The sequence below is a fragment of the Calidris pugnax genome, unplaced genomic scaffold (genome assembly GCF_001431845.1).
Source record: "Calidris pugnax isolate Ruff unplaced genomic scaffold, ASM143184v1 scaffold13, whole genome shotgun sequence".
Taxonomy (NCBI): Eukaryota; Metazoa; Chordata; class Aves; order Charadriiformes; family Scolopacidae; genus Calidris; species Calidris pugnax.
This window is the reverse complement of record NW_015090810.1, coordinates 13734922-13762326: the sequence shown is the minus strand read 5'-3', so window position 1 is coordinate 13762326 and position 27405 is coordinate 13734922. Positions and strand designations below refer to the sequence as shown.

At 36.2% G+C, this 27405-nt stretch overlaps 1 protein-coding gene across 1 annotated transcript in view; it reads left to right on the top strand.

Moving 5' to 3' along the window:
* Positions 1–2778: 2778 nt before the first annotated feature.
* Positions 2779–27405, top strand: part of DOK6 (docking protein 6) — a 143612-nt gene continuing 118985 nt past the window's right edge. The window contains exons 1-2 of the mRNA XM_014938635.1: positions 2779–2881; positions 22422–22536. The gene's annotated coding sequence lies outside the window, so the exon portion shown is untranslated. The remainder of the gene's footprint in view (positions 2882–22421; positions 22537–27405) is intronic.

Sequence of the window (27405 nt, the reverse complement as noted above, 5' to 3'; positions counted from 1 at the left end):
CCATTCCATTCTTCAGATCTCTCCTCTCACTAAAGGTCTGGAAAAAACAGATGTCAATACATTGAAGCAGTTAACAGCCTAAAGGTAAAAATTATGGTCCCCACCTCTTGATGTTCAGTGTTCTCCTTTAAAAACAAGGGCTGTTCATTCCTGCAGTCTAAATGCTGAAGCCTTTGAGTTCATCCCAATGCTGAAATTTGGGAAAAGGCCTAATGAGGAGCATCCTTAAAGATATCTAGCAACTAGCCCTCTTCAATGGATTCCTTGAAATCCTCACTCATACGGGGGTCCAAGCCTCCCTCTTGAATTTTGTCAGTTTAGTTCCTATACTGTCCCAGAATGATATCCAGTGAAAAAAAGCCTGCTCGTTTATCACTGAAGGAATTGCTTTGTAGTATGCATTAGATGACATTTTATCTGGAAAATATTTTTATAATTGCAAGGAGAAATCTGACTCCTTAACTTCGCTTGTCTAGTTGTCCATTTATTAGGGATATTACTACAGTACTGGAGCTAACTGGTATTTTGCATTATAACAAAATACAACTGTGCCATATTAAAAAACAAACTAACAAAAAAAAAACCTGAAAAAAAATTACTCTGTCAGTTAATATAAAGCTTCTGTTACCTTATTACCAGCTGTCCAAAATTCAGGTCATCGGTAAAATGTGGATTCCATGTCTGCGCTAAAACCCACCACCACTGATGATAAGGAATGTAGGTTGTTCTGTTTTTCTAAAGAGAAGTCTGTGAGGACTGTAAGCCATTTAAGGCAGATAATGGAAATAAAGAAATCAATACAAGATTTGAAATGAAAGCTATGGTTTTTACCTTGATAAAGAACCTCTTAGGAAAAGACTTTCCTCAGAGAAATGAACTGAGAATACACATAGACTGAAAAAAAAACCCCAGAAAACTCTCAGAAGATCCAGGAGTATTATTAAAAGCCACACTTTTGTTGAATGAATAAATATGTCAATTTTGGACAGTTTGTGTTATTGCTTCTAGTAAGGTCAAAATTGAGTGAATATCCTCTACCTGTGTGTTACCTGCAAAAATGGAGATTTTTGCTGTAACACTCTGAAGAGTTAATGTGAGTTATGCAAGAGGTAACTGTGGGAGCAGTGCTGTGGCTTTGGTAAAATAAGTTGCAACACTGCCAAGATGTTATTTGAAGAAAGTACTATCTAATAAAGATGGTTTATGATGTCCCACAGTGTAATGTCATTTTTTTTTCAGGAAATATGATATTGTCTTTGCTTTCCCCCAGGTTAGGTGAAGTAATTTCTGAAGCAGGAAGTACAGTTGTACAGTTGCCACTTTACAACCTTAGTAGAAAAAAAACCTAAAATTTGTCTGCTTTGTAAGAAGTATACTTGCAGAGGATTTCATTAAATGCTGTTTTCTTCCAAAAGTCTTCATAATTAAACATATTGATACTGTAGTCCAATGTTAGGATTTTAAAAGAAAAAAAATATTTTGATTGATAATATTTATCTGAGACAATGACAAGAAGATAGTGTCAGTATTAGATCAGAATGTAGATAATTAAGCTTAATTATTTAATGACACTGTATTTACTGCTTATAATCAGTTTGGACAGCATCCCACTGAGGGGAAGAATCTTCATTTCAGCTCTCCCTGCTCATGATGGTGTTTTTTATTTTTTCTTTGGTAATGAGAGATGTGTTTGATCTGATCCAAGTTAAATAGTTCTGTACTTCTTGCATTGTGTCATTAAATTTTGTAGAATTTCTGAAGAAATAAGTCTTTTCCCCATATATGGGCAGTAGAGCCATTAACTAGCATTGGGTTGATGTTGTTTATTAATGTATCCTTGACATAATAACATAGAATTCCATATGGTATTGTTTATAGAGCTGTGCAAGTACTGAAGAGGAGGATGATGTGAACTATTTTTATAGATTATAAAACTGGCTTGATATCTAATCCCCTATCCTGATTATCCCTGATCAGCTTCTCTTTGAGCTACCAATGTATTCTTATTTGTTGATTCAGTCCTGATTTTAACCTTTGATTATGGCAATACTACCAGAACACTTGGTAAATAGTCTAATAAAGTACACTCATTGCTTAAAAATGCATTTTAAGCAAAATCTAGTGTGTTTCTCATTAAAATTAGAGGATAACATTGTTTTGTGCTTTCTGAAGGATTTAATTTTTTTTTTTTTATTGTTCCTAAACTTTAATAATCTGTTTTTTTCCTTAGAATGTTTGTCATTCAATTAAGTGAGAGGACTAGACGTTGTTGTCCAGTAATGGTCACATTGGTGCTTATTTCAACTTTGTGCTTCCTTTCTTTGTATACTATCTTAGAGATTACTGTGTTGTGTTAAAAGCTGCAATGAATGTTTATCAAAGGTATCGACACTCTCATAGAAATAGAGTATAAAAGTGAAAGCTAGAAATGCATGAAGTCATTTCTGAAAGTGCTTTCTCCAGTTACAACCTTATAATTCGTTTCATTTGCAAAGCTCATGGATTTACTTGCATCTCAGAAATTGTCAAATTTGGCATGCATGAAAGAAACTGAAACAGAATAATCTACAAAGGACTGACAATCAATATGTACATGAATCGAGGAATTTGGGTTACTTATTTAGAAATAATTGATGTTCTCAGAATTTTCTAGAGTTTTAAAACAAAATATTAACATTTTAAAATTTTTTAAGTCAATTATGTAACTGAATGCATTTGTGATACCATCCATCTTTAAATAAAAACTGATATAATTCTTGAATTTTGTTTGCAGATTTTCAGGCGTTGCTGGTTGGTTTTCAAGAAGGCTTCCAGTAAAGGACCCAGGAGGCTAGAGAAATTTCCAGATGAGAAGGCAGCATATTTCAGGAACTTTCACAAAGTAAGTAATGCCTTTCTTGTGAACTGAAGCATTGCTTGTTTACCACTCTTCCTGGGGAAAAGAATGTTCTTGATATGTCTAGTTTGCAAACAGTGCAGCAAGAATTGGGTTGAAAACTGAATCCAGACACTGAAACTTCTTTAAATCTCAGTGATGCAGTGAGGTATCATTCTGTTTGTTCCAGATGAGCACAAAAACCCCAATGTGTGTGAAGTGACAGACTGATTTTCTTTAATCATTAGTATTTTGGAATGTGTAAAACTGGCTGCTTAATCAGATGTTTAGCTTTAGTTATTAATTAAGTATTGAACAAATCCTGAAAATGCTAGATGCCTCAGTTGCAATGGCAGCACTGATTGAATATGTAACATTTTTCCGAGAACTCATCAAGATTTACGAGCTCTGTCAACAGCAAGGATTTTTAAGGGTAAAAATTCAGAATTCACTGAATGAGATTCTCCCTGCTTTCTCTGTCACTCACTTCTGTGATGCAAAAGAAGATATTTGAGCACGGGTTTTTCTTGCTGTCTTGTAAGTTACTGTTATCAGCTCCCCAAGTCAGTCAGTAGATTTCAAGTTAGCTAATCCGTAAACAGGGCAGGGCTCTGTGCTTGTACTGTTGTCTTCTATCCAGTCACCTTTAGCTTTATGTCTCATCAACATTAGATATTATGTTAAAACTGGCAAGTTGAAACAAGATGACTTAGCCAAGGTCACATGGCAAGCAGTGACAGCATATGGATGTAAGTCTAGATCTCTTGAAGGCAAGTCTAATGCTTTTTTATCAGAAAACTACAAATTAGCCTTTAAGTTCCAGTAACCTCTTGGTATCTTTAAATGAAATATATATATATAAAATAAATAGTGTACAATTACCCTGTGAATATTTTCTAAGAAAACTAGCCCCAGTAATTTCATACTGCCAAAAATCCAACTTCTGATCTTGTACTGCTATCCAGGTTCAGTATGTGTATTAGACAATTTCAAAAAACATTTACTTTCAAGATGCAACTGACTGATGGGTCTTTAAAAGGTTTAATTGGATGGTTTGGACTGATAGGTGCAGTGATGGCTGAAATCCCAAGGGCATCCCTTATCCATGAAGTTTGTATGGATTAGCAACAGGACAGAAGGACGAAAGCGTGAGGCTTTGAGGGGAGCTTGTGGGGAAGTGGATTAGAATATTCTTGGACCATGTTATTGCCTATAGCATACTTTATGTGTAAAAGGATTCATAAACGCTTTCTATGTTGCTTGTCAACTGTCGCCTTTGTAGAAAAATAATGTGAAAAGTAAGAATAATTTAAGCTGAAAAAATACCATAGAGATGCAGCTGCATGTTGTTGTATTGATGGAAGCCTGTCCCTTTGCATGTAAGGGTTTCTTTTTTGTCCCTTTTTTTCCTCTTATTCCACTCCTTGGTAGGAGAAGAGATACCCTATTTAAAAGGATATTGAATTTTGGCTGTAGAAAAAAAAGGAATTCTATTCATTGACTTGGATGATACCCATTTTTCAAATAAAGTGATGAAATAATTTCTAAAGTTATACTATCAGAAAGTAGAAGCCCTGAATCATATTCTTAGGCTTGATTTGGCTTTTTTTAAGGATATCTTATTTTTTCATAATGATTATTCCGAATTGCTTCCATTCTGATAAATGAAACAGTGGTGAAGTAGACATGGATGAGTTGTAAATATTCAGTAAGTGTGACTATTGAGGGAACAGTGCAGGTTATTATGGGAGCAAATACAGTTATTTGATTGCTGTATTTGATCAAAATACCCTGATTCTCTTTCTTTTCTAGAGCTGTTTACTGCTTTATTATATTTTGAAGTAGTTCAAAATTCATGTTTATTGCAATCCAGTGCAAACTGTTAGCCCTGTTTTGAAATTATGTTCCCTTAATCATTCACAAAATATAAGGAGGGCATCTGGTGTGCAGAGTTGAAGGGTAACACGGAACTCTAAGAATCAATGAAAAAATTGGTGAAATATTAAAAAAAATGAAAGGTCTGTTGTTTTTTAAGGAAGATTAAAATATATGTTTCAACCCTGACTCCTTATGAAAGGACAACATACTTCAAAGTGTGAAAGTCTTTGATCACATGCTAATATTCATATAAAATTATGTATGTCAACCCTGAAATCCTTACTCCCAAAGAATCTATAACTAGTAGGAGAATGGAGGTGATGCAGAAGGGGACTCAGAATGTACTGGGATCCTCTAGGAACTTGTGTCCTCCAGACATTCAGGTCAGTCTAGGTTACCATGGGAGAATGTCTAGGACTAGCACATAGTCTTTCCACCTTGTAATGTGCAGGTTTTCTAGCTTTCCCATGCAAAGAGTTACAGGAGAAAAAAATCTACCGCTCAAGTGGAAACATAACAAAAATTAATATCTTTGATTTATCTGCACTCAAATCAGTATCCAGGATCACAAACAGTACCCCAATATAAGTAACTCATCAAGATCTTGAGCATCTCCACTTTTCCATGGATGTCTGGGCTTGAAATGCAGCTCTAATCATATTCCCATGTAAAGTACTTTACCTAGGTGGCTATGTATCTCCTATACTTACATGATAAATCTGTTCATTGGTCAATGTGAATTACAGAATTCTGTGGTTCTATGATTCTATAGAAGGAGCTCTGCTCTAAAAAAAATAAGTAAATACATTAAAAAAATGAAGAGAAACAGAACTAGTAGCTCAAAACTAGGAGAATTAAAAACAGAGATTTTTTGGTTTACATATCCTAAATATATATTTATTAATGTAGAGATAAGCTGGCCTCCCTGGTATCCTGTCAATACGTGGGTTTATTTCTTATTCTGTAAATTCTCTAATGCTATTGCGCATTGCTTTGGGGTTTTTTTCTAGTGATTTTCTTAATATAAATAACAGTAATGGCATTAGTCTTATAGATAAGTGTCTCCTGACAATAATAGTGAATATTACATTCATTAGTTGAAACATGACCTCATCTGTTCATTCTAGTTTCTGCTATTAAATTAAAAATTCTTATTACTCTAAATTTAGATCATTACAGTCTTGGTCAGGTAAGTTACAGCTTAGATGTACTGTTTTCCCTTGAACATTCTTTGTAGAGGTTGTGCAGAACATCTGCGTTTATGCCTATTACTCCAAAGAGGGCATGAAGTGTCAATAGCTCTGCACCTGTCCCAGGGGTCCTGCACCTGGGACATGGCAATCCCAGGCACAAATACAGGTTGGGCGGAGAATAGCTGGAGAGCAGCCCTGAGGAGAAGGACTTGGGAGTGCTTGTGGATGAGAAGCTCAACATGAGCTGAAAGTGAATGCTGGCGTCTCAGAAAGCCAACTGCATCCTGGGCTGCATCAAAAGAAGTGTGGCCAGCAGGTCTCAGGAGGTGATTCTACCCCTCTACTCTGCGCTCTGACTGAACTTTTTACTGTAAAAAATATGATTGGATAGGGGAGGAACATTTAAACATTGCAGTGGGAAATTAAAAAAAAAAAAAAAAAGAAGATAATTTTTTAATGTAAAGCTTCCAAAATGTCATTGACCCACAGAAAACTCAGGTTGAAAGAGATTTCTGGAGTCCATCTAGTTCAACTCCTGCTCAAAGCAACATCGGTTAGATCACGTTGCTCATGGCTGTGTCCAGTTGGGCTTGGAATATCTTTAGGGATGGAGGCTCCACAACCTCTACAGAGCTAAACATGAAGTCCTGCACCTGAGACCTAATAACCAAAGCAGCAAAAGAGGCTCAGGTCTGAGTGGCTGGAGGCCAGCTCTGCTGAAAAGGCCCCAAGGTCCTGCTGGGCAGTGAGCTGAGCCTGAGCCAGCTGTGTGCCCTGGCAGCAATGAAGGCAAACCATGTCCTGGACTGCCTCAGCAGGAGTATGGCCAGCAGACTGAGGACTCTCAACTAGGAAGGTTCCTCCCTACTGAGTGCTTGTTAAACCATACCTGGAATATTGTGTCAAACCAGGACACCCACACTGCTCTATTCAAGACAGAAACTTTAAAAACTGAGAGGGTCCAACAGAGGGACAGTGAGGAAATTGGAGGTTGCAGAACCTGACGTATGAGGAAAGGTTGAAGGAACTGGCTTTGCACAGGTGAAGAGAGAAGGCCCGGGGTGATCTAACTTCCAGTTTTGATGAGGTGGCTGAGATGAGAAAAGGAAGTGCTCTCTTCTCAAGGATGTGCAGAGTAAGGACAAGAGGCAGCGAGCAGAGGTTGCTAAACATCAGACCAGAGAGGTCAGCATTTCTGCACTGGAAATCTTGAAAACCTAGCTTGGCAGACACCTGTGCAAAGTAATCTGGTCCTGATTTCAAGGTTAGACCAGATGATCTTCTAGGTTTCTTCCAACCTAGACTTTTGTGTGAACTATGAAGTGTGTGTCATTAAAGTTGTTATGAGCTCTTGATACATCCCTGTGATACCTGTATTGTGTCAAACTGGTCCTACCCTCTCCTGAGTATATTTCAGGTATTTCTAGTGATGGAAAAAATATACTTAATCTTCCTAGTGTCTCTTAAAACAGCCCCAACAGAGCTTTTTTTGGAACTACTTTAGTGTTACTGCTTTACAGTGGAGAACATGATGGTCTGTGTGTCAGTTACATTTATTCTAGTTTTGCCATGAAAATCTAACCATGTTTTGGCAAAGTTTAAAGCCTTTGCAAACCTGTATTTTATGCATGTTTGTTAGAAACACTACTGACTTTGACAGCTAAAATGTCTCATGTCATCTGTAAAGCTTTGTATGTGATGGAAACTCAGATAATTTTCCCTCTTGAGTAATGAAATATGTTCCCTCCAGTTCTTTCAGGGATAAAGCCTGACATTCAGTCTAATAGCTACTTGTCATTTCTGAAGACTAGTATGGGGTCAGGTATTTGAGATGAGATCATGGAGCCGTTCTCTATGTATATCCTCTGGCATCTAGGTAACATGGAAAGGAAAGTTTTTGAATTAAAACTTAGAGAAGAAATAGACCAAATGTTAGAGCATAGGGGAAAAATAAAGGAATAAATGCTCTGGCACTCTATGAAAGCACCTTATCAATTAGATATCTGGGCAAAGCACCAGGAGCTTCCGTCAGACGGAAAGCTGGCTGTTCAAGAAGTTGGTATGAGAAATGCTAAAGGCAAGAATGGAATAGGAAGATGGTGAAGAAAGTGCAAATTGTTAAAGGTAAACTGAAATCCATTTTAATTGACTTCGCACAAAAACAAGGAGATGGGTACAGAAATAAAAATCTGACAATGAGAGGGAGGTGGACAAGGAAGCAAAGAGTATGGGCATAGTTTATCCTTTCAGCTCAAATATATCTTGGGCAAAGAATATCAGTGCAGCAGGACGGATCCACATTAAGAGAAAGTAAGAGGGATTGTTCAGATTTTTGTACTAAAGCAAATTGCACTTATATAATACTACCTACCTCATTTGTTTCAGCAACTGGGAGGTGTGCACTTCTCAGACATTTCCCAGGATTGGCAAGTTCTGAAACAAGAAGACCCTATGTTTGGGAGTGAGGGTTTCAGTGCCAGGTACTCAGATGAAGCTGGGGGACGGGTAGTTCTGAGAGGAGAGACTGGAAATAAGGCCTCTAAAGGAGGTCTACACTGGTCCTTGGAGAGAGATCGAGAGGAAACTATTGAGCTAGAATATAAAACAGCTGGATTCTGCTATGGGGATTTGCACTAAGCTCCCCTTTTTAATGCAAGGGTTGTTGAAAAGCTGAATCCTGGATATTTCAAATTCAGATCTAAAGTTTAAAGGGCATATTTTTGACTTTCATTTGTTTTCACCATAAAATTTCTTTGTTCCTTCCCTGTCAATATTATCCACACCTCTCATAAGTGAGGAAGGTGTGAAAGGAAATTATTCTTTGTGAAACCATCTGTGTGAAATATCCTTGTGTGATGACCATTATGGAAGAACCCTGAGAGAAAACAGGATGTAACCAATATACCTTTAAGTTCAGGAATAAAAGTATGAAGTTATGGGAATCAGACATAATTTATAAAGCTTCTATTTAACAGGATGGTATTTATCACTTATTCAGACTGAGGTGAAAAATAGTTATGAAAAATCAAATACAATCATGTAATTAAGAGAATGTGTATCATAATATATATAGAAGGGGTGCCGATAAACATGAAAGTGTTCATTTGTCTTAACATACAGAGATCAGACCCAGCAGGACCCACTGCCATACAAACAATAGTAAAATGGTGGACTAGACATATAGAACTAAGCCCTCCTTTTCTAGCTTTCAGCACTTGACTCTACAATTGATATTTTTTTACAATATTATGTCTGTCTGTTTTCAATATTCAAGTGTAGAAAGTAGATCTACATAAATAATAAAAGTTCATGATGAAAGTTAAGGACCTAATTATCTAGCCTGCTGTTTATGACACTAGTAAAGAAATGTTATGTGAGGAATTATTTTTTTTTCTTAAATGATAACATTTTCCCTTGAAGCTACTCTGAATTGTGTCTGTGTTGTTGGAGGAATGTTTACCATTTTGATGTGGAAGTGGGAGGAGGGGTTGTCCCATGTGCAATAGCTATAAAAGGAAGTAGACAGGTATAAACATCATGTTATGGTGTACCAGGGAGGGCAGACAGGTTTGTCACTGTAATTTACTTTCTCATAATAAAAGGAGATGAAATATAATAAATCTTATGAATACTAAGTTTCATTTAAGGTTTTGATTTGCTTATAGTAAGGGAGGCTTTGCAATGTAAATAAAGAGCAATTTATTATGAAAATTGGCACAAAGGTATCTAATTTTTACTTCTTCATAGAAGGAAATTTGAAATTCAAAACACTGGCTGATGAAGGTTATTAAAAATGCATTAGAGTTGAAAATGTAGCTGTATGTAATTGTCATAATAGATATTCAAAATTAATTTATCCCCAATGACAATTAAACTAAAAGAATTTTCAAATTATCAGCTAACAAATTTCAGTTAATTTTAGAAGCAAATGAAGTGAAAACATTTCAAAAAGTTTTTAAAAAACTAAAACTATCTCTTTTAAAAAAATCCAAAAGAAAGGTTACATTTCTGTTCAGAATCTTTCCTTTTCTTCTTTTTTAAATTCCTGAACTCTGTTGCCTTTTTTTTTTTTCCCTCAGATTTTCTCTATTGCATTTTGTCTCTTTCTTATTTTCTCCTAAAGAATTCTGGACCATTTTGAGTGTATGTGTACACACACATGTACAGGCATGTGCTGAATGTAGGTTAATTTAAACTCATAAATTTTCTTTCTATATCTGTTTTTTCATCTAGTCGTTACATTTTTCTGATGAGTAACAAGAATCTTATAGGTAATATGGTGCTATTAATACTGCCGTCAGAATATCTGAAATGCCTTTAATATATATGTTTATATTTAAGAACAGTATCAAAATGCCAGTTTTGATATTGTTGGTTGGGATGGGTGTTATTTTTAAAGACACTGAGTCATATTTATACCCTTTAAAAATAAATGGGAGTAAAGTTTTCTAAATAATGCTGGTTTTTGTGGTTTTGTATCTATTGTTTTGATCCATTTTAAAAACAAAACAAAAAAAAATTAGGCAAGCGGGTATCTCTGTGGTTGTGTTTGTATATGTGCATGCATGGGCTTGCACCGCTGGCTGTTGTCTACAGCCAGCTATGGGGCAGAGACTGTCAGTGTGACAGCGAGTGACTTCCTCACCCTTGGATCAAGTGAGAAGAGACAGGAATGGGGAGGGCAAAGACGATAATATCTTTTCTCTTTTCCTGGCTAATGTCATTTCTCTTTTTCTGAACATAGCTCTTGATAGTTCAGTGGATACCCAGCATCTGAGAGGTCCTTGAAACCTGCATCATGAGCAGTCTCTCAACTGTGATTTTTTTTTTTTTTTCTCCCAGTGAGTTGTACAATGGGAGTAAGCCAGCCTTTCTCACCTAATTTTCACCCAAGGCTTCCTCTTGTTTTCAAGATCTGGCTAAAGGGAGCTACAGCCTAAGTTGAAGGATTTCAGAGTTTGAAAGGAGTAGGAAGGGGAGTTAAACTTAGGGCTCAGCCACTGGAATAATGTACAGCATAGATACAGCCAAAATAATTTATGTGCATTGAAAGCCTATGGTTACTTGTATCCTCTAACGCTGCTGACCCAGTTTGGCAAGATGGGGAGGATTTCATAGCTAGGGTTATACCTAGCAGTTTAGCAAGAAGAATTATGTACCTGTCACTTACTGCATTCAGCAAAGTTATATTTTGTAAGTGTGTCTTCACTTGTAATTTGTTTTCAAATCTAGTCTGTTAATAAGCATGTATTTTGAACTTATCTAACAAGATAAGTTTGGGAATTCTTACAGATCAGCCAATTTAAGTAAACCAAGAAGAAAATCTAAATGAAGTTTTGGAAGAGTATATTTCTCCTTTTCTTTTTACTCGAAGACGAATAGCATATTCCTTTCAATTAACCTTTTTTTTAATACCTTTGGGCCGAAACTAGAAAAGGTCTGCATATAATCATGTACTTTGAGAATGTTAACAATAAGAACTCTTAAAAATGAAAACAGTTTCTAACTGTCCAGTATATTTTAGTAGCCTCGTAAGGCTATTAAAACTCATAAAATGAACTAATTCATTTACACGTTCATTCTGAAGTATCGTCTTATTACTCTACTTGAATAATTACTCTACAGTAAAGAAATGCCCCATTTTGTTTCTCAGGCATAAGCACAGTGCTACTGTTTGCATGCCTCGTAACTCCAGCAGGAAGTTTGATACTGAAAGTATCTTTCTTTTTATTGTAGATGAAATTTGGAAAGATAGTTGGGAAACCTGTTTTATTTCAGTTGTGAATCACCTTCCCTCCCTGCCATCTCTCTAGCATGGTTTTATTTTTCAAGTGTGAACCTGGGTTTCAAATTAGGGTGTTCTTTTAGTAGTAAGGCATTAGTTAGTTTAAATTTTGTCAACACTCACTTTTACAGAAGGCTATTTTTTTTCCCCTTTTTTTTTTCTTAATGCTATACTAACACAGGTCGTATTGGAAAACATATTTCAAATGTGCTTAAGGACAGTAGCAAAATGGGATTGGGAAGAACTGGAATGTTTACATTACAAATGACTATCTACAAAAATACCCTTTGAAGTATGTAAGCATTTCTTTTTCAGTATGTATTTTAAAATCCTAATTAAAATGTTTGTTAAGGGAAGAAGTCCACATACACATGAACTGACCAGATTTTAAATATTGCTTTAAAACACTAGGTTATTGGCCAAAACCAGAATAATCTCAACAGGCTGGTTGATTTTATGGATTAGGCAGGAGTTCAATTCTGGCAGTATTACAGCAGTACAGTTTGAGGGAAAGTAAAGTAACTTGGCTTGGCAAAGCCTCTACTTCTTTGCTCATTAAAGGTAGCTGGTATGACTGAATATGCTTATTCTGCCCTGGTAGGTTTGATTTACAAACACTGTGAAACAACATAACATTTGAAGTGGCATAACAAAAGCTGATCAAGTAAGTTTGGTTTCCATCCTTTATATCTTTAGATTTCATTGATGCAAAGCTAACAGTTTGTAACTGCTTATCTGGGAAGTGGCCAGTTAAAATACAGCATGAATCTGGGTAGCCAGGTGGTAGCCATGATGAAAATCAACAATAGTAAAACTCAGCAATACTTAGCAATAGTGAAGACAGAAAAAAGAGGCAGTTGAGGTAAAGATTCTCTTTCTTTTACATGTCTTTGAATTTTGAGAAATGAGAAGATAGTTGTTTTATTTTATATTCAGTCTAAATTTATATAATGTCATCTATATTCTCCATAAATGCTGAAAAATTTAAACTTTTTCATTTTTTTAAAATCTTATTTTTATCTGGAGGGCAAGTAGAAATTATTCGGTATCCCTCTGCTATCAGACCTACACATATTTCTTCCCGTCAAACTTCACTTTCTTGCCCTGACATTACTGGTTTATACTTAGCCTGATTTATTTTTAATGTATACATTCATTCTGTCCCCCCTCCCCTTTTTTTTTTTTTTTCATTTGAATGTATTATCTACTTATTAAGTAAGAGATGAGATTCTTACTGCTGTTATAGGTGTGGTTTCAATTTAGTGCTTACAGGAATGAACATTTACTTGGTAGCAGTTTCTTAAACTCTTATTCCTCTGAAATAGCAGCTGAAGACCTGCCCCAGAGGTATAATGTGGAGGTTGATATGCCACTCCTTGGCAAAATTCCTGGAGAGTGTTGTTACCATAACAACTCATCTTCTTCCAAGGATAAATCTGCATGCAGAGATGGGGAAAACTCTTAACATTTTTTTTGCTTTTCTGATCTTGTGATTTCTCATCTCCCTTCTTATGTTCTTGTAATCTTGTGTTTTATGTTTTGGTATTTTTCATGAAATAGGTTTTTCATTTTTCTTTCTGCCTCTTAGTACTTTCTTACATCAAGTCTTGATTTTCAGTTTCTTGCATTCCCTGGTCCTGTTGTTGATTATCATGTGCTGTTCCTGTGCAGAATATGCTGAAGTCAAGAAAATGTGTTTCATCTTAAATACTCTGAATGCTTACTCCTATACGGGTTTGTCCAAACCCATAAAGGTCCAAATAGCCTTACAGATCTGTTAGCATTCCTTTCTTCGACTCACAGGTTAATTTAGATGTGAATGGGCCTCAGGGGTTCTCTTGTCTGACTCCTGCTCACAGTAGAGCCAGCTCTGATGTCAGACATAGTTGCTCAGGGCTTTGTCCAGTTGTGTTTTGAAAACTTCCAGGGATGGAGACCACAGAACCTCTCTGGGCAGCCTGTCCCACTGCCAGGCTGTCTTCATGGCTAAAACATTGCTTCTCATATGAGACCTGAACGTCTCTTGTCTCACTTTATGCCCTTTGTCCCTCTTCCTCCCATCAGTCACAGCTGTGAAGAGCCTGTGTCTGTCTCTTTGCTAACCTCCCTGCAGGCACTGGGGCTGCTGGTAGGTGCCCCCGAAGCCATCCCGGCTACAATCTGGAGCAGCCACCATCCTTCAACCTCTCCCCACACAGGGCAGCGGTCCAGCTCTGGCTGTCTTGGGGGCCCTCTGCTGAACTTGCTCTGGTTTATCAATTACATTGGAGTCCTGAAACTGGATACACTGTTGTAGATGTGATCTAATGAGTCCTGAGTAAAAAAGAAAAGTCACTTCCCTTGATGTACTGCCTGTACTTCTGTTAATGCAGCTGTTTCCCCAGTCCTACAGGCCTTTATGCTTTTCAGGCAGTGCATTGCCTTTTTTTTTTTTTAAGAGCCAAAATCACATCCACCTCTGTCTGAATCTGTAACAAAGCTTCTACTCTGTGGCAACTGAATTTAACCACGTAAAAGGAGCTGCCACTAATTGCAGATAAGATGAGACTGAAAACTGAGCTGAAGGGAGATGGCTTGTTTCTTTGAGATACTCCTCTCTGTAGTCCTTTCATCTGCAATGGGCCAGCATCTCCTTTTCTCCTCTTGCAGACTGGCAGCAGCATTCACCAGTAGCATTAGCATATCGATGCCTCCTTTGCCCTTTCCTTGCTATGATAGTTCACATACCTCTTGCTTCTTATATCGCTCCCTTATGGTTTTCAGGCTGTTTCTGGTTTGAGGTAGTTCTCTACTGTCTGGCCATCACTCACTAGTGTCCCTGATCCTTGCCACTGTGTTAGATTTTGCTCTGTTACATTACTGCTTGTGTGTTTTTGCACAACAGATGGTAGTATGTGGGCCATTATTAAGAAATAAGAGGATGAACAGTTACATTTTGTTGCTCTCTCTTCTGCTTCCGTTTTTGCTAGATAGAAATTAAATGACAGGATGGGATTGCACAATGCAAAAAAGAAATCCATTTATGTAAATTCAGACCTTTTCCTCTGCCCAAGCAATTTCCAGGACTCTGTGCAGCGGAAATAACATTCAGTAGATGGAATCGCAGAATCATTCCACTCCCAATTTCATATGGGAAGCACGCATTTGATATTTTATGCATTTTTATTTTTTTTTATCTTCTCTGGACCTCCTTTCCTATTTACTGTGGAATTATATTTTTTCGTAGTGATGTAGATGTAATATGTAATTTGGAAGTAATATTTTCATAATGGTGAAAGGGTTATTCAATCTATTTAAATGTACAATTTGAGCACCAGAGCCATAAATGTATTATATACATATAGTCTTTACATGTTCGTGTAACACAAGAGTGGATAGTGCAGATCCTAGTCGCTCAGCTCCCTGACTATAACAAATTATTAGTACAATAAGCAAACAAATAAATGATCAGTGTAGGTCAGTGATGAAGAATGATGGATTCAAGAGAAAGTGTATTGAATTGCTCCTAAAATCCTTCCTACTACTAAATGTAGTTCCAAAGAAAGTAATCACAAAAAAGTCAAATTATGTTGACTACTAAGAAGCAACAATTTGTTGCTAAGAAGCAGCAAATTTGTTGCTAAGAAGCAACAAATCCCACTTAATTTGAGCCTTTATTTAAAGTAAGCATATTTTGTAATTTAATAGCCTTTCACATCAAAGAATATAATTAAGATGCCAAAGAAGAGAAGAAAAAAATGGCAAAACCCCCCAAATATTTTAAAGGGCAGGTATCCTATTTAGGTTGCATTGACAGTGGCTGTTTTGTCATATAAAATATTTTGCTAACATAATGGAAATGTGCTCTTGTAATTATTTCCTGTAGTTTACTTGGATAAAAAATGCACTTTCAAAAAGAAGACTATAGGTCTCTATAACTTGCGTCAAGGACTCCCAGACCAAAAAAATGTGTAGACTAGGGCGTAGACTAGGAGAGTGGGAGAGTTCTGTAATGTCATGTCAAGACAGGTAAGGGTTAAAACGCTGTTAGAGAGACCAGAAGTTTGTTACTAGTAGTCTATTACCTGATCTGTTCTGTCTGGCCAGAGGTAACTGTCTACTTCAGTGAAAGGATCTACTGTTCAAAGTCTCCATATAGCCATCCTGAATAATTTCCTTAATCATCAGCCTATGCCTGTGTATCTTGCTTGGATTTGGGCTGCCACTGCAGACTATCTTATACTAATAATTTTCCTACAGTTGAATTATTTACTAGGAATCCGCAGCATGACTTTACTGAAATCAGACTGCAGTTGTTTTAGGTAAGGAGAAGTGAGGTTAGACTTCTGAAAACTGTCAAGATGTTTTTCAGTTCTTTTCCAACTCTTTTGGCACAGAAAGGCACGAAAACTAATATAGACCGATCCTTTAGTTTTTCTTGTAACTCAGTCCCCTGGCAACAGGCAATGCTTGGGCATTCTGACAGACAATAAGGAATGGATTTGGTATTAACATCAAATTTAGGATCTTCATGTACAATGGTGACTTCAAGCTCCTGTGAACTTCTCAAGGTATAAATGATTATCATAAGACATAGGATAGGGAAAACCTTCAAGGAAACTAAGATTTTTTTAATTTATTTTTTTTCTAAGTGAGGGCATAAGGTCTATTATTCCTCTGATCTGCTTATCTTTTTGACTATATAACATGAGATTTGTTAACTGCTAGTTCCTTCAGAGGAGTCCTTCCCCACTTTTCTTCTTCCTCCTAAGGTGGGTGCCATGTTCAGTATTTTATTTATTTTCTTTAAAAAAAAAAAACCACACTTTTTTTATACAGTTATAATATAGAACAGCAGACAGCGCTTTATTTTTTTTTGCCTTCTTTTCTTTTTTCTTCTAATTGATCCACTCAGATGTGGCTAGAAAGCATCTACAAGATGTTGATGATTTTCACAAGTAAAATCTCTGTAAAAATCTCTGTAAAGAAGTTTTGCATTTTGGTGAACAACTTGAGACTAATCCAGAAAAACTGTGCAGATCAAGGTGTGCTGATATGGAATCTTTGAGGTGATCCAAATTCCTGACTGTAAGAATAAACAAGTTAGCAAACCCAACACTGATGAGGCCTTGAGACCCTGGTGCAAGCCTAGCTTAGTTTAATTTTGCAGGAGTAAGATGCTGCCTTTACCAATCCTGGAAATTCTCCTACCTTGTAGCCCTTCAGGGTTATGTCCTTTCATCAAATATTAACCAGAAGTAAAGGAGCTGGATGTCTCTGATACAGCTATTTCAATCCCCCTCACAATAAGAAAGAAAAAACTTCTATATATTTAAAAAAATTGGAATAAAAAACCTTTGGCAACAAAAAGTTTCTTACATTTAAGGAACTATTCCACATCTTTTCTTCAACCAGTATTCATTGTCATTCTAGAAACAAGAAAAATGGTTTTAGAGACTGATACAGGAAAAGATCAAGAAACCAAGTAGAAATAAAAAAGCAAGGAAATGTATGTGTGGGCTGCTGAGTGATGGACATATGAGGCAGGAATTATTGATGAGGAGTAGGAGAACTGAGAAATGGGCCAGGTGCTCAGAGTCCCTAACATGTACCACACTGAGCACCATATGGAGTACTGCTCTAAATGGTAGTGCCAATGTCTAGTACAGAAAAGAAACTGTTAACATACTAACGCTAGTGAAAAGTTGTAAACTACATAGTCGTAGCTTAATACAACAGGATCTATTTAGCCTGCTGGAAGAAATCATAAAGGATAAGAGTAGGTAAGAAATATATTTACAAGATTACTCACTGAACAAGTAATATTAAGGTTTTGTAAATGGGGGGAAATGGGAAAACTGGCTTTCAAAGTTTTGTTGATTTGGGTTGGTTTTAATATTACTAAAATGTTAGGCAATATATAATGCCACAATGGGAACATTTCCATCTTTTTTTTGTGGAAAGTCTAGGTAAGACTCTTACATGTGTAGTAGCACATTAAATCTTCCTTTTATTTTTTCTTCTTAGTGGTACAAGATCACCAATGGTGTTGGTATTTCCAGAACACTATTTCGTTGTTGTGAAAAACAGCAATGTTTTCAATAACTAGCCTGTATTTTGTCAACTTATGGTTTTGTCTGTTATGATACTGCAGGAAGTAAATTTTGGTATAGCATTCCTTACTAAAAAAAGTAAATTTGCCTAAGGCATTACTTATTTAAAAAGGACTTTTCTTTTTGATAAATTTTCAATTGGATTAGTCTTGTAGAATCTTCTTGAAGTTTGCAAAGACATGGTTTAAATTATTTTTAAAAAGTTATTATTTTGGGGGGATTCTTTTTTTGTCTTTTCAACAGCTTTGATACTTTTTTTAAAAAGTTTGCTTGTTTATTTATTTATTTATTAAAAAGAATATCTAACAATTTATACCACACTTTTAAAAATCCCTGAGACAAAGCAGTCTGGTTGCCAAGGCAAATTTCATTTTTCCTTCATACAAAATAATATAAACTCTCAGGTGTTTATTTTTTAATTGCAAATGTTAAGCAAGTAGATAAATGACTCAGGCTTCATTGGCATTAAACCCAGAATTCAGAATTTTATTAACTTAATTTCTCTCTAGCAGTGGGAGGATAGGCTTTCACAGTATTCACAGTATTATTACTCTTGCCTCTATCTTTCTGCTCTGGTTGTGGAGGGAAACATACAGAACAATTTCAATAGATGAACATGGAAGCAAAAATTCATATCTCTATTTGATATTAAAATTTACATATCGAATAGAAATGTTGAGGGGCTTATTTGATAATATAGCCTCTTTCATTGTTAGCATCAGCTTGAGTTCCTGAGATGTTAACTGGTGGGGTTTTTTTCTGTCAACCCGCCCAACAGATAAAATTGGAACTGCTTCTTCAACTTCTATATGGTTTGGTGTACATGACCCAGCAATATGCTCTTGCCACAAAGAAAGCTAACAGTATCGTGGGCTGCGTTAGGAGTAGCATTACCAGCAGGTCGAGGGAGGTGATCCTTCCCCTCAGCAGCAGTGCAGCCACACCTGGAATACTGTGTCCAGTTCTGGGCTCCCAGTACAGGAGAGACATAGACATACTGAAGGATCACGAAGTTAATGAGACAACTAGGGAAAGCGTGGGAGAGCTGGGACTGTGTAGCATGGAGATGAGAAGGCTCATTCATTATGTACTTATCAGTGAAGGATTTTGAGAAGACAGAGAGAAGACTTTTTGCAGTGGTGCCCAGTGGCAGGACCAGAGGCAATGTGCAAACACTGAAACACAGGAGGTTTCCTCTGAATATCAGAAAACACTTTTTCACTGTGAAGGTGACTGACCACTGGCACAGGTTGCCCAAAGAGGCTGTAGAGTCACCCACCTCGGACATATTCACAAGCCATCTGGAAATGATCCACAGCAACCAGTTCTAGGTGACCCTACTTGATCATGAGGGGTTAGACCACATGACCTCCAGACATCCCTTCCAACCTCAACCATTTGGTGATGCTGTGAAATTTCCTGCTTTCTCAGATACAATGATGGGATTGAGTGCTAAAGCTCAGTTACTCTTTTTCTATTTTCTTTTTCCTGCTAGTTTGCCCAGTAAAATTAGTTATTTTTCCTAACTAACATCTGTATAAACTGCCTTTATCCTCAGAATAGTATGACTAAAACAGTGGTATTTCCAGGAAAACCTTCAGTTCTTGTAACACAAAGCATTTCAAGGTAAAAGATATGATTATTTTTTTCTTAATTATGTTCTTTTCAAAAAAACAAAAAGCCAAACAACTGGTGTTTTGGCTACCCACATTAAACCTTTAAAGCATTTGACAAGAGACATCTTGCAATATCTCATGATAGTCTGAAATATGTCCATCGTTGAGGAAATATGTACACAAGAAGAATGTGACTTCTTTGTGAAAATATGAATTGCTCAAAAAACCTAGCTTTAAAAAAATTAAGCAAAAAGTTGGAAGAGGCAATTCATGTAACTTTTGCCTGTTATATTGGAGTTATAAGAAGTTCTGTGCTGTCTAAGGAGATAGTATGATTCCAGAGACAAAGGAAAGTTGAAATCTGTTTTAGAAAAAGCCTCTTTTACCCCTGCATAGAGACTGTTTTTCTTCATTGCCTTGCATTTTGTTCAACCAAATCTCTCATATGGGTACTGAAAAGAAGTACATTAGAATCTGGAGGTGTTTTCATTGTGTCTTTCAGACATTAAATTCCCACCATCAAACAAAATAAAATTCTATTGTTTGTTCATTTTGTGCTGACAATATTGCTAAGTGTGTGAATGATCTTGCATTTAAAAAATGTTCTGTCAATATTTTAAATAAAACAGGCTTAATATACTGATCAACAAGACAACATATAAAATCATTCTTATAGATAGGTATGCATCCCTAGTTGTCTGTATTTGTGTTTTGAACAAAAATTACTGTGAAAGTTACATAGCTTTGATGCCAGACATGTAAGTTTTTTTCGATCTGTTATCAAACTTATCAGAATTTCAGGATCTTGCAATAATTTATAAAACTCAAATGTTAAAGAAAAGAATAGATCTCTACAGTTTGAAAGGGACTGGAAGAGGGCTTAATATGCCCTGTTGTCACTAGTCAAAACATTTCTGTTTTCTTTCCTGCCACTCCGGAAAGAGAAATTTCCCAGTTTTTAACATAATAAGATTTAAGCGTTTTTTTTCTGCATGGTGTGCAGTCACACATACACACACATATAAAAATACCACTTTCTGTTTCCTTTGGTTGTTTTACAATCGCTGCATTTTTTTCTTCCTATTATTGTTTTCCCTTTCATACTGCACTATCAGTTATCTTTTTGAACCTTTGAGAAGAAAGTTATGTGCATATTTAAATTATTTTTAAAAATATAAATTCTCTTCAAGAATAACCTGGACTTTCTGTGTCCCAGATTTTCTTAAATCTTTTCCTCTTTTATCCTTTAATTATTTAGCAAGACTAGTAGATCCATATTTTCCCTATCTCCTATTTTGGGCCTACTACAGATCTGGCAGGCTCACTTCAGCCCATGGGAAGAATCATAGAGTGACTCCTCGTAGAACATATTTCTGGGCATGTGAAGGAGAAGATAGTAATTGGGAAGAGGCAGCATGGAGTTACCAAGCGTAAATCATGCTTGACCAATCTGACAGCTGTCTATGATTTGGGATGAGGAGAGAGAAGTGGATGTCATTGGGCACTCAACTTTAGCAAGGCTTTTGACATTATCTTCCACAGTATTCTTATATCCATATTGTTATGTAGCACTGACCCTGGGACACAGGGGCCCCTGTGAGGTCACAGGCTTGGGATGGACAAGCTGGGGACAGCCCTGTGGAAAGGACCCTGGGGCTTGGTGCCTCAGCCATCAAAGATGGCAAACAGCTCCACAGGCTGTATGAACAGGACTATGGGCAGTCAATACAATGAGTGATTATCCCCATCTGGTCAGCCATCATTGGAACATATCTAGAGTACCGCATCCAGTTTTGGCCCACCTATTACACAAAATATATTGACAAACAGGAGTGAGTTTTGCTGAAGGCTATCAGGGTAGATATGATGACCCCATAGCAGTCTTCATTTCTGGTCTCAGGTTTGTCATCGGCACCTACTTCACACTTTGTCTCAGTTTCTTTCCCTGGCTTCTTGATGGCTGTCATTGCTCATCTGCTCACAATGCTTTTTCCAATGTCTTTTGCCCCAACATTTTCCATTTTTTTACTGCACTATATAAAATCCATGTGTTAAAAAAAGTTCTTTCCAGCCTATGAAAAGGAATGCTAGAGCTGTACACAGAGAGTATAAGAATTACAAAACAAAACAGAAAAACCCACCCACATTCAGGCCATTTTTTTCCCTAGTCATAGATGGCCAAACTCATATGGATGACATTTTTAAGAAATTAATTCAGCCTGAGGCAGATGTCCTGCCTGAAAAAGCTAACTATAAACAGGAAAAGTTTGCTCAGAGTTCCAAGAAACTGAGAAAATGATATTATAATGTGAAGTGTTAAGCAGTTTAATATAGGCTGTTCTATCAACTCTGGTTGTAATAACATGTTTTTCTTCCATTTGTGGTTACCTACTTGCATCAAAGGAAAATGGAAACAGAATGAATTTTTTATGCTGTAAATTTGCTACAAAAGTATTTTTTTGTTGATAAGCTTTTCTAATATTTGGAAAATAAAATAAAATTGTGTCTTCTTATGAGGATGACAATTAGACTTTAAAGACAGATGTCTTACAAATTGTCCTTACAAATCTGAGATACTAATTGGCATGATAATTGAGTTATTTCATTTAACTAATAAGACACTGCTGTTCCTACATTAGATTCTAAACCAAGTCAAAGTAGTACAAATATAGAAATCAAAAAAAATATTGTAGAATAATCACAAGGCTGTCTTGATGTCATTGTGATAACTATGTTTCCAAGTAGAAGTTTATTAGAGAAGCAGACCATTCACTTTTTGATACATTACATTTTATAGAAATGTATTAGAAATGTATAGAAATAGACTCTACCTATTTATGTGTGTTTGTCTATTAAAAACCTTATAAATGTAAATAGCCTTGGGGGGAAAAAACAGATTATAATAAAAATCTAGTAGATATGGATAATAATTTTACTTGTACTATTTATACACTGGCCTAAAATACTTTTCTTCATTTTAAGGTAACTGAGCTGCACAATATCAAAAACATAACTAGATTGCCTCGAGAGACAAAGAAGCATGCAGTGGCAATTATCTTTCATGATGAGACGTCAAAGACATTTGCGTGTGAGTCAGGTAAGCAATTGGTACTGCGTCTCTAGCTTGAAGAAATTAAGTTAAAGACTTGCTGAGATGAATTAACTTAAAATACCAGATAGAAATCATTAGCTTAAAGGAATTTGTTGTAAAGAAGAACTTTGGAGTTTATGGTTTAGGTTTTGGTAGGGATGTTTTTAATATGCTTTGGGAGGTGTTGGGGGTGATATAGACCTCTTTCTTCCATTACTTGTCTTTGACTCCACACAGATGGTCTAAAGACTGGAGATTTTCAGCTAAACTTGTAAAACTGTGTGAAAAATTCCTATGGGATGTTATTAAGTCAAGATTAGAAGCATTCTCTTTTTTACCAATTTTTGCTACAGGCACTTACTAAACTAATAATTATCATGCCATTGAAAATAAGAGGTAAATACGAACTAACACCTCAGGATATTGTAAAGCTGGATGTCAAGCAGTATGCAGTTTGAACAGCTACATGGTGTCATGAATGAGTTAAGTTGAGAACAGACTTGGGCGTCATGGTACATAATGACAGGTAGTTACTTGTGAGACACTGAACGCTGCACTATTAAACAGCACTGTTTTCTTGTTAGAAAATGCAGTTGTACATGTCTGTGTCCTAGGGTACATTTTACCTGAAAAAAATAAAAAGTTTTAAAAAAGAATGAGAATTCTTTTAATGATAAAGCTTCTATTTGTTTAGGGACATATTTGAGACTCTGCATTTTAAAATTGTATCTTAATATTATGATATAAACATTGCATGGCATACAATATAAGTTAAATACAATGAAACAAAATTCAAGAAACCTGTGGAGGAGGTAGGTTAAAAGTGTCTAAGGTCATGAATTACGTGGATTTTGGATCAAGTATTGCAAACATTGATATGTTCATCCCATCACAAAAGACAGATTGACAGAGTTTTGTTGGTTTATTCATTTAAATTTAAAAACACACACATAGAAAATCTGTGGCTTTGTAGGATCAGTTTAACAGATTATTAGATAATAGTTCACATTAAAGACCAAAAAAAAAAACTTCGCAGCTTGTTTCCACAAGCGTTTTGCCTTTGCACAAGGAACTATTACCATTTGTACTGCTGCCAAAGTGGGCCAAGTACTTTACTTTCCTTTATAAAACTTATAACAATTTAAGGAATATTTAAAATCTGCTTGTTATTTAAGATGTTTTCTACTTCTTCTCAGATCTCAAAAAAAATATTCAGTGGCAGAGGTTTCTATGGGACAATGCCTAGACTTTTAGATTATTCCAGTTGTATAGTGATGTACACAATGGGGTTTATTTTGGAAAATCACGCCACTTCTTCGGTTAACACAATAGTACCTGTACTCTACTGACACCTCTTCTTTCCTGTAGCTTCAGTGGCAAAGAACCACTGAAGTGATTTTGACTCAGTCAAAAAATCTTCTCCTGGAGCCATAGCTGCTTGACCTACTTGAATTATTTAGGAGCCCAAAGTTTCCACCATGGAGTCTCTAAATATACAGAAGCAGATACTTTGTTTCCTATCATGTTGACCTCCGGGGCAGATGGAAGAACAGTAATGCTGAACCCATTGCGAAAGGTCTGCTGAGCGTAGAGTAAATAGTTTCTTGGAAAGGATGAGGAGGTAGTGCTCAAAGCTGAGTTGGTTCTATATGGGGACTGAACAATGTGTGGTAGGGTTCTTGTCAGAGTTTTACCAGGAAATGTTTCAAAATAACCGTATAATTTTGGTTTTGAAAGTATGTGCTGATATCTTTGTGCAGTCTAAAAGCTGATGAGATGAAATGTAGCACATTTTTCTGGTACTTAGCTTTCTTAATTATGGAATTAAGCACAGTAAAATGCCATTCTGTTTTAAAATAGGTCTGTAAAGATACAGAACACTTTGGTCCTCTCCAGGAAGCCTGGGAGCTGTGATAACAGCACACTAGGTGTGCTGGCTGGGAGCCTGTGGTTTTTTCCTGAGCTCCTGTGGCTTCTAGCCCCTCAGCTCGCTTATTGTCTTCAAGGCAGCTACTGGCAAGTCTGAGCTCTGGATGGGCTGTAGCCCCCATATTTCCATTTGGATTTCAGCAAATTAATCATCTGAGGAGCACCTAATTTTGGTAATCTTCATTTGCTAATGAAAACATTCTGCAGAAAACCAAGCAAAAACCCCCCACGTGCTTTTCTTATGATTTAGCAGTTCCCATCACTACCTCCAGTGGTCCCAACACTTACAACAGCTGTAGAAATCTGTTCCATTCTGAAGCTCTATTGAAATATTTTTAAGAGCAAACCGGTCTCAGCTATTACAGTTCCCTGATTAAAAGCATGGGATAACAAGTCTTTGAAGAAGAATTATCACTCTTCAGGGAGAGAAGGAAGCTACTTGCTGTCGCTATATCTCTTTCTGACATTTGTTCTAGTGAGCAGAGACCTGTGACTTCAGTGATTAGTAAGTAACATTTTTAAATTGTCTCAGTTACCACCAGATTTTTTTCAGTGGAAGTAAACTAATGAAAAGACATGGCTGATTAAATAACATGAAAAGTAGTTTATAACTCAGTGAGCTTAAGAGAGGCTGTAATGAGTGACAACTCTAAAGACCATGGCAAATTGCTGTCCCCTTAGTAAGGAACATGCTAACGTCTCAGTTTCAGCCTCCCTGAAAACTATGTGAAAGTTATTGTCATTAAGGGAATTTTAACATTTTTTTTAATCAATTCTGAATTGCTTTGGGATCAGGGAAATGCAAAATTCTCAAGTTGCTAACACATTGAGAATTGAGATAAAATTAGATGTTGCCAAATGTATAAGCAGGTTGAATGGAAGGGCAGAATACTGTGAAGAGAAATAAACCAATTTGTGGGATTTGAGCATATTTACTCTGGCATAATAAAAGTTAAAAAGCTATTACTGTTGACTTCTAGATACATCAAGGAGAAAAAAAGGAATTTTTTAAGATATAAAGTGACCTTATCGTAAGAACAAATATAGAATATACACCCAGTACCAATCTATGTTGCTATGACCATTCAAATAGCAGGAGCCGCACAGAGTGAAAACTTAGAGGAAAATAAGAGTTAAAGCAGTGAGGTTCCACACAAAAGTCCTTCCCCATTCCAACATGGTTTTTTTCTGCTCTCCACAGTGTATTATCAAGCAAACAGAGAAATTCTTTTAACTCTGGATTCTAGCTACTGGCTTTGAGGTGCCGTCTTTCCCTAACACCTTTTGCAAAAAACTTGTTGGGATGGGTTCTGTTTCTTTCTTTGTTTGTTGTTGGGGTTTTGTTGGGGTTTTTTTCAGGTAACTGTGATGTTAGTTTTTGTGTAGATACAGCTATGCTCAGACACATGTATCTATTAAGAAGCTCTTCTTGCAAGGCTAATGTCTGTAATCTAAAGTTGTAGATGTGATGCAGTGAGATTCCCCTTTCTGCAGGGAACAGAAAGAAAATTAAATTGGTGGATGTGAATACTGATTAAAGCTGGAAGTTTATGGTGCTATTATGGAAGTTGCTAGTATGATGAGGATTGTGCCTGAATAATAGCTAGCTTTCAAGAAATGAAGACTCTGGGTTGCACTAGGTCAGTGACTGGCCATACTGGAGTGTGTTTTTCCATTTAAGGAAGCCAACAAAATATTAATCTATACAAGTCCCTGGCTCTTTTAGTGTGAGTGGACTCACCAAATTTGTGTAAAATTTGATTTCCAAACAACAGTATGTGAAGAAAATTGATTAACTTGTAAACCTATTGATAAAATGAAAATGAGGTGTTGCAAATAGTATGGATTCAGAGACAAGAGAGAAAATTAATTAGGGCTGAAATGTGATTTCAGTGCTTTGAGTATAGAATGAGACGTAACATGAAGAAAAGAAAGAGGCAAAATCGTAGAGAAATCTTAAAAATGCAACTGTGAAACAAATGCTGGCATCCCCCAAAACACAGATATTTGTCTGAGTTCTCTTCAATACAATGCCTCATTCCGTATAGAATTAGATTAATTGAAGGGGTTTATTTCTTTAAAGGCATGCATGAACTGCAGTTCTAGAGTCACTGTAATCAAGAAATGTCCTCATTATTTTTAAGAGGTTATACTTTGGCATTCCCTTAAAACTTCCATGATGATCTCTTCCAACCCCATATCATTCTGTGATATGTTGCTGCTCAAGTTCTGTGGAAAATAGACTTGGGGCATTGCAAAATTAGCTACCTTATTTGAAACTTCTGGTTTAGGGGTTTATTCATCATTACACTATATTGATACAGCTTAACAGATATTAGTATTCTTGCAGCTGTTTTGGGTCAATCCACCATGTTAATGTCTTGAATGTCTTGCTGCTGTGATGGCTACCTTTATAAAACTCTTTTATACATCTATAGCATAAACAGTCTTTTTCTTCTATATTCTTATGCTTTCAACTTTTTCTGAGTGCAGTCAAACTTTGATAAGTGAGTCTTGTTATAACTGCAAAAAAAAGTTTTAATTTGTTGAAAATGAAAGACTGTTGGTGTCAAGTGACAATGTGTTCAGCAACTAGGTTTTTTTTAGTTCTGTGCATATTTTTCCTTTTAAGCCTGTTTTCACCATTTGTCGGTGTTGCTTTCTTTTCTTTAAAAAAATTGCATTGCTGCTATCATTTAAAAAGGCATAAATTCAGTTCGTTTTTGTACTGAAAAAGCTTTTGGTCTATTGCCAAATAAGTACTGATTATGAGCTGGGATTTTTTTCCTTGATACTTTTCACAAGCAAAAATATTCTGTGCTTGAAGAGTTGGACAGATGTCAGTGGAATATTAGATGTAATTCGTATCACTATATCCTTTGACAGATATGAAGCCTGGAGGTTTTGGATTAAAATTGCAGAGAAACATTGAGGCTTTGAGATGAA